Genomic DNA, 14,469 nt, shown 5'->3' on the forward strand with positions numbered 1-14,469 from the left:
GTACATACAAGAAACAAATACTCTTTATACCGCCTATGTACTGAATCTATAACCTACTTTAACTGATAGTGTTGTCTTGGTGTGTGTGATAAATAGTTGTGTTGTAACTGATTAATTACACTACCTTTCAAAAGTTTGTGGTCACTTAGAAATATCCTTGTTTTTGAAAGAAAAGCACTTTTTGTTGTCCATTAAAATAACATCAAATTGATCAGAAATACAGTGTAGACATTGTTAATGTTGTAAATGACTATTGTAGCTGGAAATGGCTGATTTTTATTGGAATATCTACATAAGCGTACAGAGGCCCATTATCAGCATCCATCACTCCTGTGTTCTAATGGCATGTTGTGTTAGCAAATCCAAGTTTATCATTTTAAAAGGCTAATTTGATCATTAGAAAACCATTTTGCAATTATGTTAGCACAGCTGAAAACTGTTGTTCTGATTAAAGAAGGAATAAAACTGGCCTTCTTTAGAGTAGTTGAGTATCTGGAGCATCAGCATTTGTGGGTTTTATTACAGGCTCAAAATGGCCAGAAACAAAGAACGTTCTTCTGAAACTCGTCAGTCTTCTTGTTCTGAGAAATGAAGGCTATTCCAAGCGAGAAATTGCCAAGAAACTGAAGATCTCGTACAATGCTGTGTGCTACTCCCTTCGCAGAACAGCGCAAACGGTCTCTAACCAGAATGGAAAGAGAAGTGGGAGGCCCTGCTGCCAACTGAGAAAGAGGACAAGTACATTAGAATGTTTAGTTTGAGAAACAGACGCCTTACAAGTCCTCAACTGGCAGGTTCATTAAATAGTACTACAAAACACCAGTCTCAACTTCAACAGTGAAGAGGTGACTCCGGGATGCTGGCCTTCTAGGCAGAGTTGCAAAGAAAAAGCCATATCTCAGACTGGTCAATAAAAGATTGAGATGGGCAAAAGAACACAGACACTGGACAGAGGAACTCTGCCTAGAAGGGCAGCATCCCGTAGTCGCTGCTTCACTGTTGACGTTGAGATTGGTGTTTTGCGGGTACTTTTTAATGAAGCTGCCAGTTGAGGACTTGTGAGGTGTCTGTTTCTCAAAGTAGACACACTAATGGACAAACAAATGGCTTTTCTTTCAAAAACAAGGACCTTTCTAAGTGACCCCAAACTTTTGAACGATAGTGTACATTGTATTTATTCTAAATGATTAGGCAACTGTTATTATAAGAATGTGTCAATGACTTGTTATCTACTAAGTCATTACATTGACTAATAAATATGAACAACGTTAAGGCTGTTTAACCAAACCGTGCACAATGGAATAAATCATTTCAAAAAATGGTATATTGATAAATGGTTTAATTAGGTTTTGTTTTGAAACTTACAATTTCTGTACAATGTAAGCCTAATAGATGCTAGGAATTAATATAGCACTTACAGTGCCTTCAGAAAGTATTCATACCCCTTGACTTATTCAACATTTTGTGTTAAGGCCTGAATTCAACATTGATTAAATTATTTTTTTTCTCACCCATCTACACACAATACCCCATAGTGACGAAGTGAAAGAAAAAAAAAATGAACTTTTTGCAAATGTATTGAAAATGAAATACAGGAATATCTCATTTACATAAGTATTCACACCCTTGAGTCAATACTTTGTAGAAGCACCTTTTGGCAGCGATTACAATTGTGTCTTTCTGGGTTAGTCTCTAAGAGCTTTCCACACCTATGATTGTGCAACATTTGCCTCAACTCTGTCAAATTGGTTGTTGATCACTGCTAGACAACCAAAGATTTAAGTGAAAACTTTATCTCGGCCACTCAGGAACATTCACTGTCCTCTTGGTAAGCAACTCCAGTGTAGATTTGGCTTTGTGTTTTAGGTTATTGTCCTGCTGAAAGGTGAGTTCTAGATGTTGACCAATTGATTTTTCAACACTGATACCGATTATTGGAGGACCAAAAAAAGCCGATACCGATTAATCTGCCGATATAAAAAAAAAAGAAAAAAAAAAGTTGTATGTGTATATATATATATATATAATACAGTTGAAGTCAGAAGTTTACATACAGTACACCTTAGCCAAATACATTGCAGTTTTTCACAATTCCTGACATTTAATCCTAGTAAAAATTCCCTGCATTAGGTCTGTTAGGATCACCACTTAATTTTAATTAAGAAGGTGAAATATTAGTAGAGAGAAATATTTATTTCATTTTTTATTTCTTCCATCACATTCCCAGTGGGTCAGACATTTACATACGCTCAATTAGTATTTGGTATCATTGCCTTTAAATTGTTTAACTTGGGTGAAACGTTATGGGTAGCCTTCCACAAGCTTCCCACAATAAGTTGGGTGGATTTTGGCCCATTCCTCCTGACAGAGCTGGTGTAACAGAGTCAGGTTTGTTGGCCTCCTTGCTCGCACACGCTTTTTCACTTCTGCCCACACAATTTCTATAGGATTGAGGTCAGGGCTTTGTGATGGCCACTCGAATACCTTAACTTTGTTGTCCTTAAGCCATTTTGCCACAACTTTGGAAGTATGCTTGGGGTCGTTGTCAATTTGGAAGACCCATTTGCGACCAAGCTTTAACTTCCTGACTGATACCTTGAGATGTTGCTTCAATATATTCACATAATTTTCCTCCCTCATGATGTCATCTATTTTGTGAAGTGCACCAGTCCCTCCTGCAGAAAAGCATCCCCACAACATGATGCTGTCACCCCGTGCTTGACGGTTGGGATGGTGTTCTTCGGCTTGCAAGCCTCCCCCTTTTTCCTCCAAACATAACAATGGTCATTATGGCCAAACAGTTCTATTTTTGTCTCATCAGACCAGAGGACATTTCTCCAAGAAGTACGATCTTTGTCCCCATGTGCAGTTGCAAACCGTAGTCTGGCTTTTTTTATGGCGGTTTTGGAGCAGTGGCTTCTTCCGTACTGAGCGGCCTTTCAGGTTATGTCGATGTGGGACCTGTTTTACTGTGGATATAGATATTTTTCTACCTGTTTCCTCCAGCATCTTCACGAGGTCCTTTGCTGTTGTTCTGGGATTGATTTGCACTTTTTGCACCAAAGGACTTTCATCTCTAGGAGACAGAACGCGTCTCTTTCCTGAGCGGTATGACGGCTGCATGGTCCCATGGTGTTTATACTTGGGTACTATTGTTTGTACAGATGAACGTGGTACCTTCAACCGTTTGGAAATTGCTCCAAAGGATGAACCAGACTTGTGGAAGTCTACAATTACTTTTTCCTGAGGTCTTGGCTGATTTATTTTCATTTTCCCACGATGTCAAGCAAAGAGGCACTGAGTTTGAAGGTAGACCTTGAAATACATCCATAGGTACACCTCCAATTGACTCAAAGGATGTCAATTAGCCTATCAGAAGCTTCTAAAGCCATCATTTTCTGGACTTTTCCAAGCTGTTTAAAGGCACAGTCAACTTAGTGTATGTAAACTTCTGACCCACTGGAATTGTGATACAGTGAATTATAAGTGAAATAATCTGTCTGTTAACAATTGTTGGAAAAATGACTTGTGTCATGCACAAAGTAGATGTCCTAACCGACTTGCCAAAACTATAGTTTGTTAACAAGAATTTTGTGGAGTGGATGAAAAACTAGTTTTAATGACTCCAACCTAAGTGCATGTAAACTTCTGACTTCAACTGTAATATATATATATATATATATATAAATATGTGTAATAATGACAATTACAACAATACTGAATGAACAAAGAACACTTATTTTAACTTAATATTATACATAAATAAAATCTGTTTAGTCTCAAATAAATAATGAAACATGCTCAATTTGATTTAAATAATGCAAACACAGTGTTGGAGAAGTAAGTGAAAGTGCATTATGTACCATGTAAAAAAGCTCATGTTTAAGTTCCTTGTTCAGAACATATGAAAGCTAGTGGTTCAATATTCCCAGTTAAGAAGTTTTAGGTTGTAGTTATTATGACGTGTCCGCTCTTTGTCTCTATACCTTTTGTATTTCATTCACCTTTGACTATGAACAGCGCTGTGATTCATGCATTGCTAAGAGCTGCTGGCAAACGTAGTAAAGTTTGAATGAATGCTTACCAGCCTGCTGCTGCCTACCACCGCTCAATCAAATATCAAATCATAGACTATATTATAATATAATAAACACAGAAATATGAGCCTTTGGTCATTAATATGGATAAATCCGGAAACTATCATTTTGAAAACAAAACATTTATTCTTTCAGTGAAATACGGAACCGTTCTGTATTTTATTCAACAGACGGCAACCATAAGTCTAAATATTGTTGTCACATTGCACAACCTTCAATGTTATGTCATAATTATGTAAAATTCTGGCAAATTAGTTCGCAATGAGCCAGGCGGCCCAAACTGTTGCATGTACCCTGACTCTGCATGCAATGAACGCAAGAGAAGTGACACAATTTCCCTAGTTAATATTGCCCATTAACATGAATTTATTTGAACTAAATACGCAGGTTAAAAAAAAGTATACTTCTGTGTATTGATTTTAATTAAAGGCATTGATGTTCATGGTTAAATTCATTCGTGCAACAATTGTATTTGTTTCACAAATGCGCTTTTGTTAAGTAGGCTGTGATTCGATGAAAAATTAACAGGCACCGCATTGATTACAGTGCCTTGCGAAAGTATTCGGCCCCCTTGAACTTTGCGACCTTTTGCCACATTTCAGGCTTCAAACATAAAGATATAAAACTGTATTTTTTTGTGAAGAATCGACAACAAGTGGGACACAATCATGAAGTGGAACGACATTTATTGGATATTTCAAACTTTTTTAACAAATCAAAAACTGAAAAATTGGGCGTGCAAAATTATTCAGCCCCCTTAAGTTAATACTTTGTAGCGCCACCTTTTGCTGCGATTACAGCTGTAAGTCGCTTGGGGTATGTCTCTATCAGTTTTGCACATCGAGAGACTGACATTTTTTCCCATTCCTCCTTGCAAAACAGCTCGAGCTCAGTGAGGTTGGATGGAGAGCATTTGTGAACAGCAGTTTTCAGTTCTTTCCACAGATTCTCGATTGGATTCAGGTCTGGACTTTGACTTGGCCATTCTAACACCTAGATATGTTTATTTTTGAACCATTCCATTGTAGATTTTGCTTTATGTTTTGGATCATTGTCTTGTTGGAAGACAAATCTCCGCCCCAGTCTCAGGTCTTATGCAGACTCCATCAGGTTTTCTTCCAGAATGGTCCTGTATTTGGCTCCATCCATCTTCCCATCAATTTTAACCATCTTCCCTGTCCCTGCTGAAGAAAAGCAGGCCCAAACCATGATGCTGCCACCACCATGTTTGACAGTGGCGATGGTGTGTTCAGGGTGATGAGCTGTGTTGCTTTTACGCCAAACATAACGTTTTGCATTGTTGCCAAAAAGTTCAATTTTGGTTTCATCTGACCAGAGCACCTTCTTCCACATGTTTGGTGTGTCTCCCAGGTGGCTTGTGGCAAACTTTAAACAACACTTTTTATGGATATCTTTAAGAAATGGCTTTCTTCTTGCCACTCTTCCATAAAGGCCAGATTTGTGCAATATACGACTGATTGTTGTCCTATGGACAGAGTCTCCCACCTCAGCTGTAGATCTCTGCAGTTCATCCAGAGCGATCATGGGCCTCTTGGCTGCATCTCTGATCAGTCTTCTCCTTGTATGAGCTGAAAGTTTAGAGGGACGGCCAGGTCTTGGTAGATTTGCAGTGGTCTGATACTCCTTCCATTTCAATATTATCACTTGCACAGTGCTCCTTGGGATGTTTAAAGCTTGGGAAATCTTTTTGTATCCAAATCCGGCTTTAAACTTCTTCACAACAGTATCTCGGACCTGCCTGGTGTGTTCCTTGTTCTTCATGATGCTCTCTGTGCTTTTAACGGACCTCAGAGACTATCACAGTGCAGGTGCATTTATACGGAGACTTGATTACACACAGGTGGATTGTATTTATCATCATTAGTCATTTAGGTCAACATTGGATCATTCAGAGATCCTCACTGAACTTCTGGAGAGAGTTTGCTGCACTGAAAGTAAAGGGGCTGAATAATTTTGCACGCCCAATTTTTCAGTTTTTGATTTGTTAAAAAAGTTTGAAATATCCAATAAATGTCGTTCCACTTCATGATTGTGTCCCACTTGTTGTTGATTCTTCACAAAAAAATACAGTTTTATATCTTTATGTTTGAAGCCTGAAATGTGGCAAAAGGTCGCAAAGTTCAAGGGGGCCGAATACTTTCGCAAGGCACTGTATATGCAACGCAGGACAAGCTAGTTAAACTAGTAATATCATCAACCATGTGTAGTTAACTAGTGATTATGTGAAGATTGTTTTTTATAAGATAAGTTTGACGCTAGCTAGCAACTTACCTTGGCTCCTTGCTGCACTCGTGTAACAGGTGGTCATCCTGCCACACAGTCTCCTCGTGGATTGCAATGTAATCGGCCATAATCGGCGTCCAAAAATGCAGATTACCGATTGTTATGAAAACTTGAAATCGGTCCTAATTAATCTGCCATGCCGATTAATCGGTCAACCTCTAATGAATTCATCTCCCAGTGTCTAGGATTTAGCCTGTGCTTAGCTCCATTCCCTTCATTCTTTTATCCTGAAAACTCCCCAGGCCTTAACGATTACAAGAATAACTATAACATGATGCGACCACCACTATGCTTGAAAATATGGAGCATGGTATTCAGTAATGTGTTGTATTGGATTTGCCCCAAACATAATGCTTTGTATTCAGGAAAAAAATGTAATTGCTTTGCCACCTTTTTTGCAGTATTACTTTAGTGCCTTGTTGCAAACAGGATGTATGTTTTGGAATATTTTTATTCTGTACAGTCTTAGTTTTTTTCACTCTGTCAATAAGGTTACTACCGTGGAGTAACTACAATGTTGTTGATCCATCCTCAGTTTTCTCCTATTACAGCCATTAAACTCTGTAACTGTTTTAAAGGCACCATTGGTGAAATCCCTGAGCAGTTTCTTTCCTCTCCGGCAACTGACTTAGGAAGGACATCGGTATCTCTGTAGTGACTGGGTGTATTGATACACCATCCAAATTGTAATTAATAACTTCACCATGCTCAAAGGGATATTCAGCATCAGGATATTTATTTATTTTTTATCCATGCCCTTCTTTGCGAGGCATTGGAAAACATCCCTGGTCTTTGTGGTTGAATCTGTGTTTGAAATTCACTGCTCGACTGTGGGACCTTACAGATCACAATTATTGCACATAGAGTGAGTCCATGCAACTTATTATGTTACTTGTTAAGCACATTTTTACTCCTGATCTTATTTAGACTTACCATAACAAAAGAGTTGAATACTTACTGGGGCCAGTGCCAAACAATCTCAATTTAATCCATTTTAATTTGAGGCTGTAACAACAAAATGTGGGAAAAAGTCGAGGGGTATGACTACTTTCTGAAGGCACTGTATGTGTGTTTATTTCTATTTAAGCAAAATATAAGATGAATCAAATCACCTTATCACCAATGAGTCAACTCATTGCCGTCATTGTAAATAAGAATTGGTTCTTAACTGATTTGCATAGTTAAATAAAGGTTACACATAGCCAGTGACTGATATCAGAGATCTGCATATAATGACGAGATGCTCATGTCGCCGCCCGAAGTAGTTTCTCAAGGCTGGAGGGTAGGAGACATGCTTAAGCCCATAGAAACGCATTGGGCTTATTTTGGTGAGAGTGAACCCTCTCGCTTTGCCTCTTCCTCTCTGCTGATATACACTGAGTATACCAAACATTAGGAACACCTTCCTTATATTGAATTGCACCCACCTTTTGTCATCAGAACAGCCTCAATTCGTCAGGGCATGGACTCTACAAGGAGTTGAAAGCGTTCCACAAGGATACTGGCCCATGTTGATTCCAATGCTTCCCACTGTTGTGTCAAGTTAGTTGTATGTCCTTTGGGTGGTGGACCATTCTTGATACATACAGTAAACTGTTGAGCAGGAAAATCCCAGCAGCGTTGCAGTTGTTGACACAAACCGGTGCGCCTGGCACCTACTACCATACCCTGTTCAAAGGCTCTAAGTCATTTGCTTCTGTGCATTCTTAGAATCACTCGTATCGTTTAAACTTGAGTTAAATCCACTCCTCGGGTCATTGAGGACCACAAACACTTTTGTCCCTAATAGTATCCTATAGTAAGCCAGCCATTCATCAGCTGTGAACCTTACTCACACATTCATTTACAGCCTGAATATGCATCACTTGGACTAGAGTCCCAAACAAGCTTGTCTGGGCCATTTCAAAGGGAATTGCTCTATTATTTTTACGTCTGTGATTACGAGGACGTAGCTGTAACTACCACTCGGGCACAGATAACAAAGATGTATTTAGAGCTAAATAATATTGAGTGTACCTTTGTTTAAAGCTGGAATCAATACGTTTTAAACCGTGTCCATTTTTCATTTAGCCGCGTCATGTCTGTGCAGAGGAGGAGCCGGGAGATAAATGGGCTGGATCTTCTAATTCCCCTGTTGCAGTTATCATAATTGTTGAACAACCACGGTTTTTAAAGATCGGGCGTTAGGGGAGGCAGGCCACACAAAGAAAGTTAATAGATTTAGAAAATTGAGATGGATTGTGCAGCAGACATATTTAGAATGTTCCATTGGTTTGGCAGGAAGATGGACAAATATGATCAGGGGTTGTGGTGGGGGAATAAAACAGAGTACACACACAGGGCAGCAGCAGAGAATGCATCCTGCCTCACAGATAAAGGTGTTAGTGTGAAGATATGTTGAGTGAGTGTGTGTCTCTGTTATGGTTAGTACTGTAATGGCCGGATGTGTCATAGTTTGAAGTCCAGAACTGCCGTAATGCAGATGAGTTCACCCGTGAATTGTCACTGAAGGGTCCTAATTGACAAGCAGTTCCTTTCTCGGGGCAGCAGGGGGAAACCGCTAGCTGTCGTTGGATGCTTCAGCCAGGGAATACAGGAGGAAATCTCTCCTCCTCTGATTTAGGGGCAGGCAGGAGGAAGAGCTTGAGTGCTGTTAGATGGCACAAACTAGAGACGGCAGTAAACAGACTTAGCACATTGTTTCAGATAAGCACAGAATGTTCTGAATCAGAAGGTCTCTATTCCATTTGATAATCCATTCTTATATCTATAATGTTGAGCAGTATTACATGTATTCTTGAATCTATAATGTTGATCAGTGTTACATGTATTCTTGTATCTATAATGTTGATCAGTGTTACATGTATTCTTGTATCTATAATGTTGATCAGTGTTACATGTATTCTTATATCTATAATGTTGATCAGTGTTACATGTATTCTTGTATCTATAATGTTGATCAGTGTTACATGTATTCTTGTATCTATAATGTTGATCAGTGTTACATGTATTCTTGTATCTATAATGTTGATCAGTGTTACATGTATTCTTGTATCTATAATGTTGATCAGTATTACATGTATTCTTGTATCTATAATGTTGATCAGTGTTACATGTATTCTTGTATCTATAATGTTGATCAGTGTTACATGCCACAAGTGGAATACACCCCTTTTATTTAGCACTGTGTTTTTTTCTGTCTAAAACTACTTTTAGAACCTGTAGAGAGAGACAACACAGCCAACGCTTTTTTATTTCCTATTTTGGAACCAGTCATTGTGTCCAATGACAAACATCTCTCTCCTACATTCTGTCTTATTTTCTATAATATTCACATAATTATGGCATGATGCATCTCTTCCCTCCCTTCAATAATGTATTTTTTTTCTCTCTATGGCTCTTATTTTCCATCCATTATCTTTCCCCAGCCTCAGATACATTGTATTTATGGTGCTCCAGTATACTCTATGAATGTCTGACTCTGCAATGACATTATATTTCATCAGTACAATATAGATGGTACTATTGCGGATACTACTGCAAATCATCAACAAATCGAAACATGAAACCAAACATTTATTTAGCCTTCGACATCCCAAAGACAAACGGCAAAAGCGTTTTCAATCTGTCCCCTGACAGACAGTTGGTAGTCTTTTAGGTTGCAGTCTGAAAATTGAATTACCTCATATTGGATCCTATAAAAGTCCAGTTGGGGGGATTTTCTTTCTGTGATGTAATTTGAGGTATCCAATTTTCCTCGTATTTACTGTCTATATTTTTGTCAATTTGGCAGAGGAACACATTGTACGCGTTGGTGCTTCGGTGTCACCGGTGTCGTCGCGGTACGGTGGTTTTGGCTCTCATTGGCCCTGGAGGTCAGTGTGTGGGAAGAGAGGGTGGCTCTATGGGGGCTTTGGAGCCGCTCTCGGCCCGTCCCTTTGGGCACCACCAGGCCCGCATCCACTCCTCTTATTCATGAAGGGGTCAAAATACGGGTCAAAACATCCCGTTAGACTCTGGAGAGACGCGCTGGTGTGTAGGCGTAGATGAAACTGGGTATTTTGAGGGGGCTTTGGTATAGGCTGCAGCTGGTAACAGTTCTTTCGCTTCACTCTCTCACAAGTCCAAAGACGCCTAAAACTATTGGTTTACACAAAAGAGGAAGGAAAAAAACAACTAAATTGTTTGGTAAAGAGTGCTATGAGGAGGCTGGTGAACAACGTGGGTATGTAAGTGGGGTCGTGACCCAAAGTGGGCCACGGATACGTTAATGGTGGATCGCGACATGTCAGAGTAAAATATATATATATATATATATATATATATATATATATATATGTGTGAATATTCTACATATTTTTACATTTTTACATTTATTAGGAACTCTCTCTGGGTTCTCAACTTACGGTTGAGAGTTAGAATAGTAGAATACACCAGGCGCAATTTCAAAATGTGGTTGTGCCTCAGCAGTTTTCATCTTATGTCAGTCATTGACAGTCACTCAAATAGTCATGTCAGCAAACCATTTTTAGTTTGGTAAATTAATCTAGCCAGTTTATCTAAACTTGAAGTAATCAAGGCTGAATACCAACCGGGCATGCAGGGCACACTGACCCACTATGCTGATCCACAATGCTGTTTACTTTCTGCATCTACGTCATATCTACCTTTAAAACGTCTACCTTTAAAACTGCAAAGATTTCACTCCATCCCATAGCAAAATGAGTACAATTTCCTTAAAAAAAAAGAAAAATTGCAAAAAAAAAGGCCCCAACGGATTTCTCATTTCGATCCCACTCAACAAACTGGGAAAATTCCCAAAACATTAACTAAGATTCCCATGAAGTTCTAGTTACAGTTTTATCTAATGTTAGAATGATAACAAAATGTTTTTTTTACCCAAAATATAATTCTGGGAACTTTTAAAGAACGGATGAAATGTGTTCTGGGATGTTACAGGAATTATATTCCTCTGTTTTAATACCCAATTAGAATTAAACACTGTCAATTCCTAAGAATTTGTAAGACTCTTATTTGCATAAAATGGACAGAGACCAGTCTCAAAAATCAACCAGCTGCGTTTATTCTCGAGAGTACTGAACATGATACAGTTTACCACAGATTATAAAATGACGTCATTAGTTTTCGTACTACTATGTCTCATCAACCAGCAGTACAATGGCTGTATAGTTCTCAAGCCTTCCCACATCGTCTCTCCCTAGTAAGATAATTTATGACCCAAGCCAAGGTCTGCCTGTGTAGATAAGCATTCTAGCCAGTCTGGCTATAAGTTCATTAATTTCTACCAAGGAACAGACAGTCATTGTTCTAATTCTTGATTATATTTACACAAATTATATTCAGTACTAAGGTTAAAAAGAAAATTCATACATCTATACAGTAACATAATAGTTTTCTGATTAGTCAGTCCTGATTGAAATGCATTCATAATTAGTCATTATTGATAAAAAATCCCTTAACATGGGAACATTCTGGTAACATCAGGTGAACGTTTTTTGCACCCTAAAATAATCAACCACACAACTGGTAGAATCAACCACACAACTGGTAGAATCAACCACACAACTAGTATAATCAACCACACAACTAGTAGAATCAACCACACAACTGGTAGAATCAACCACACAACTGGTAGAATCAACCACACAACTAGTATAATCAACCACACAACTGGTAGAATCAACCACACAACTGGTAGAATCAACCACACAACTAGTATAATCAACCACACAACTAGTAGAATCAACCACACAACTAGTAGAATCAACCACACAACTGGTAGAATCAACCACACAACTAGTATAATCAACCACACAACTGGTAGAATCAACCACACAACTGGTATAATCAACCACACAACTGGTAGAATCAACCACACAACTGGTAGAATCAACCACACAACTGGTAGAATCAACAACACAACTAGTAGAATCAACCACACAACTGGTAGAATCAACCACACAACTGGTAGAATCAACCACACAACTGGTAGAATCAACCACACAACTGGTAGAATCAACCACACAACTGGTAGAATCAACCACACAACTGGTAGAATCAACCACACAACTGGTAGAATCAACCACACAACTGGTAGAATCAACCACACAACTGGTAGAATCAAACACACAACTGGTAGAATCAACCACACAACTGGTAGAATCAACCACACAACTGGTAGAATCAACCACACAACTGGTAGAATCAACCACACAACTGGTAGAATCAACCACACAACTGGTAGAATCAACCACACAACTGGTAGAATCAACCACACAACTGGTAGAATCAACCACACAACTGGTAGAATCAACCACACAACTGGTAGAATCAACCACACAACTGGTAGAATCAACCACACAACTGGTAGAATCAACCACACAACTGGTAGAATCAAACACACAACTGGTAGAATCAACCACACAACTGGTAGAATCAACCACACAACTGGTAGAATCAACCACACAACTGGTAGAATCAACCACACAACTGGTAGAATCAACCACACAACTGGTAGAATCAACCACACAACTGGTAGAATCAACCACACAACTGGTAGAATCAACCACACAACTGGTAGAATCAACCACACAACTGGTAGAATCAACCACACAACTGGTAGAATCAACCACACAACTGGTAGAATCAACCACACAACTGGACAGTTTTTGTATTTTGAGAACATATATTTTGTGATATCCCCATAATGTTCTCACCAGACTGTTTCTATAGACCTAATGAAACATTATGGGAACCTTTTAAAGAACAGATTAAATGTGTTCTAAGAATATTCTTGCAACATCAGGCGAATGTTTTATACATTCTATAATCATCAACACGACTGGACAGTTTTTGTGTTATGAGAACATTTGCCACGACCTAACAAATGTTCTGGGAACTTTCACAGAAACATTTTTGGTTTGCTGGGCAAGCTGAAAAAGTTTTAACAACCTCTGTCCTAGACAGTTGCTGCCAACTATTTGTTTCACACCCTCTGGCATGTAGGCCTATAAATAGGGCCTGTGTTTTGAAGATCTGACCTAGAAAAACTCAGGGCCTTAGTTATATAGCCTATATGGTTCCAGAGATTTTCCTAGTCAGGACATGTAGTGTTTGTAGTGAGGACTTCCAGGGCTATCGCTAACAGGAACTGCTAACCACTTTCTCTTTGCTTGATTATGGGCTTGTCCAGCTGTACCATCCAGCTAGCATCTGTCGCAGCGGCTGCTGTCGTGGCTCTCTGACCATGGCCTCCCTCCTACTCCATCCCAATGTAACCTTTTGCTCCCTCTGTCTGTTTAGGGAGGGATAGAGATGTGGAGGGCGAGAGAGACTGACAGTGTGCGCTCCTCTGCTCAGTAAATATGAACTGTACCCAGCAGACAGACTCATTCATCACAGGGGAAAGAGAGAGGGAAAAGGAGGGAGGGAGAGGGAGGGAAAGGGAGAGAGGGGAAGAATGGAGGGTAGAGGAAAGGAGCGAGGAGGAGAGGAAAGTAGCGAGCGAAGAAGCGGCAACAGAGAAGTGACCACAGTACAGCCAAAGAGATGGGGAGAAAGAGGGAGAGGGGCAATTGAAGGAGGCAGATGGGGAGAGGACGAGAGAAAAGAAAGGAGGATGGAATGAGTGGGAGAGGAGGATAGCAGAATGGAGAGGCTGAGATGATTGAGGGATAAATAGAAGATAGTGGATGTATTTGGGGAAGCATGGCAAACAGGAAAACTGATGAAATGTAGAGGCACAGAGAATAGACTGGTGTATATTGTTTGAGCTCTTACAAGTGTGATACCTGACAATGTGTAGATCCTGATGTCATTCAAACCCTCAAGACAGACAGGCTTCGGATCTCAATTTTAGAGACTTGTTGAACCTCAGACCTTGACCTCAATCACTTCATTTCTTAAAGGGAAGTATCTTGTAGAGAGATTTCCACGTCAACCAATAAATACATTTATTTACTGCGTTGTGGTCATTTTCCCTCCATGCTTTTTACACTATTAACCATAGTTTGGATGCCATTAGCATTATGTTGAGGCCTTTCCTACT

This window comes from Oncorhynchus mykiss, chromosome 2, assembly GCF_013265735.2.
Source record: "Oncorhynchus mykiss isolate Arlee chromosome 2, USDA_OmykA_1.1, whole genome shotgun sequence".
Taxonomy (NCBI): Eukaryota; Metazoa; Chordata; class Actinopteri; order Salmoniformes; family Salmonidae; genus Oncorhynchus; species Oncorhynchus mykiss.